The following is a 3,408-nucleotide window of genomic DNA, read 5'->3' on the forward strand; positions in this document are numbered from 1 at the left end:
GCAAGCGGGCAATGCAAATCTGCACTACAAAGAAGTATCACTTCCCACCGGTCAAAAGGGACATCCACAAAATGTGTAAAAACCAGAAAGGCAAGACAGGCCCTGGAGAACAGGGAGCCTTGTTATGCTGATGGGTGGGATGTAAATTGCTAACTGCCTCACTGGAGGAGTGCATTGTGTTCCCTAAAACAATTAAACAACAGAGCTACAGAGCCAAGGGCACTTCCAGTCTAGGGAATATACCTTGGGAAAACTGAAAATCAATAAGACAGAGCCACCCCCAAATTTAGGGCTGCACTGCTTACAAGAACCTCAACTTGGGTACACCTTAAATATCCCAGGAAATATAAAAATCGTTCAAAAAATGGTGGTACTTACGTACAATGGAATATCCCTCAGCCATGAAATCAATGTCATAAGACCAGTAGCAGCAAAGTGAGTGGATTCAGGTACGATGATTCTAAGTGAAATATGTCTCACAGAAAAAGAAACTTATCATAAGATATCACTTATGACGATCCTGTAAACATGGCTACACTTGAACTGAGTTAGGAAAGAGAACAGAGTCTCATATTTAGAAAACACTATTATGCCTGCATAAAGCGGATGGAGAGGTGGGTTGATGCATAAAACCAGAGTTTGATATAAGCACAGGGACCGTTCCAAAAACCAACTTTGGAATTGAGAAGACCTACAGTTTCCTCAGTGAAAGAGACTCAAAACCCCATATTTCCCGCAGAGGAATATATCTGATTAGTAAGAATCTTAAAACCTATGTATTGATATGACTCCATAAGGGAATCAAGTGTGTCTAGAGTGGCATAAACATGGCAGCGAGGATCAGCTCAAACCCACTCTAAAAAGGAATTTCAAAAGCAAAACCAAAAAACAGGGAAATTCTTTACAATTCCTTCAGGGTGTCTGAGGAAACCTGGAAAGAGCCTATCTACAATGACAGCTGGATGTGGCATAAGGCTGGACACTTGGGACTGAGAGGATTGGTGAGATTGGGTGAGCAAATGCAGACCCTTTCAACCAATAATGCATGGCCCCATTCCATGGGTCCCAACTCTCCAGGTTCAAGGGAATATTACTACAGCTATAACATGTACAGGAAACCTAGAGAATGTACACAATGTGAATACGAATGGTTTCTAAAACTCAACGAATAGTCCCTCTCCTGGTGCTCCAGTTTGACTTTCCAACTGCCTTACTATCAATCTCCCAACTTGGAGAGACAGGCCCTTTAACCTCCTGGTTTGCACAGGTACCCAATTTGGCAGAGGATGGAAGGGAGGAGGGAGAACCCATGAGAGAGTAGCTGTTAGGCATTTGGACGGGCACATGTCACTCTAATTTCCCGGCAGGAAGAAGAATTAACCAAAGTCTCAGCCACCCACCGGGAACCAGTATAGGACATGATCCAAAATTTTGGACTTGCGTTCAGCTCACAAAAAACGAGTTGAGAAATGGAGCTCAGGGGCACAGCAATTCACAAACTGGCAGAGTGATAAAGGACAACTATCGTCCAAAAATCTGTTGAGGGAAGTCAACGAGGCAGACTTGAAAGCGAGGCAAAATAGCAGGAAACAGATTTCAAGAGGTACCTTGGAATCGCCTGTAAAGCACAGGTAGAGGGGCACAACTTGGACAATGGTGCACTTGGCCAAAAAGGGCGTATGCGTTTTCTCCTGAATATATTCAGGAGAAAACGCATACGCCCTTTTTGGCCAAGCAAGCAACCGGGCAATGCAAATCTGCACTACAAAGAAGTATCACTTCCCACCGGTCAAAAGGGACATCCACAAAATGTGTAAAAACCAGAAAGGCAAGACAGGCCCTGGAGAACAGGGAGCCTTGTTATGCTGATGGGCGGGATGTAAATTGCCAACTGCCTCACTGGAGGAGTGCATTGTGTTCCCTAAAACAAGTAAACAACAGAGCTACAGAGCCAAGACCACTTCCAGTCTAGGGAATATACCTTGGGAAAACTGAAAATCAATAAGACAGAGCCACCCCCAAATTTAGGGCTGCACTGCTTACAAGAACCTCAACTTGGGTACACCTTCAATATCCCAGGAAATATAAAAATCGTTCAAAAAATGGTGGTACTTACGTACAATGGAATATCCCTCAGCCATGAAATCAATGTCATAAGACCAGTAGCAGCAAAGTGAGTGGATTCAGGTACGATGATTCTAAGTGAAATATGTCTCACAGAAAAAGAAACTTATCATAAGATATCACTTATGACGATCCTGTAAACATGGCTACACGTGAACTGAGTTAGGAAAGAGAACAGAGTCTCATATTTAGAAAACACTATTATGCCTGCATAAAGCGGATGGAGAGGTGGGTTGATGCATAAAACCAGAGTTTGATATAAGCACAGGGACCGTTCCAAAACCCAACGTTGGAATAGACAAGACCTACACCTTCCTCAGTGAAAGAGACTCAAAACCCCATATTTCCCGCAGAGGAATATATCTGACTAGTAAGTATCTTAAAACCTATGTATTGATATGACTCCATAAGGGAATCAAGTGTGTCTAGAGTGGCATAAACATGGCAGCGAGAATCAGCTCAAACTCACTATAAAAAGGAATTTCAAAAGCAAAACCAAAAAACAGGGAAATTCTTTTCAATTCCTTCAGGGTGTCTGAGGAAACCTGGAAAGAGCCTATCTACAATGACAGCTGGATGTGGCATAAGGCTGGACACTTGGGACTGAGAGGATTGGTGAGATTGGGTGAGCAAATTCAGACCCTTTCAAGCAATAATGCATGGCCCCCATTCCATGGGTCCCAACTCTCCAGGTTCAAGGGAATATTACTACAGCTATAACATGTACAGGAAACCTAGAGAATGTACACACTGTGAATACGAAAGGTTTCTAAAACTCAACGAGTAGTCCCTCTCCTGGTGCTCCAGTTTGACTTTCCAACTGCCTTACTATCAATCTCCCAACTTGGAGAGACAGGCCCTTTAACCTCCTGGTTTGCACAGGTTCCCAATTTGGCAGAGGATGGAAGGGACGAGGGAGAACCCATGAGAGAGTAGCTGTTAGGCATTTGGACGGGCACATGTCACTCTTATTTCCCGGCAGGAAGAAGAATTAACCAAAGTCTCAGTCACCCACCGGGAACCAGTATAGGACATGATCCAAAATTTTGGACTTGCGTTCAGCTCACAAAAAACGAGTTGAGAAATGGAGCTCAGGGGCACAGCAATTCACAAACTGGCAGAGTGATAAAGGACAACTATCGTCCAAAAATCTGTTGAGGGAAGTCAACGAGGCAGACTTGAAAGCGAGGCAAAATAGCAGGAAACAGATTTCAAGAGGTACCTTGGAATCGCCTGTAAAGCACAGGAAGAGGGGCACAACTTGAACAATGTTGCACTTGGCCA

This window comes from Mesoplodon densirostris, unplaced genomic scaffold, assembly GCF_025265405.1.
Source record: "Mesoplodon densirostris isolate mMesDen1 unplaced genomic scaffold, mMesDen1 primary haplotype scaffold_37, whole genome shotgun sequence".
Lineage (NCBI taxonomy): Eukaryota > Metazoa > Chordata > Mammalia > Artiodactyla > Ziphiidae > Mesoplodon > Mesoplodon densirostris.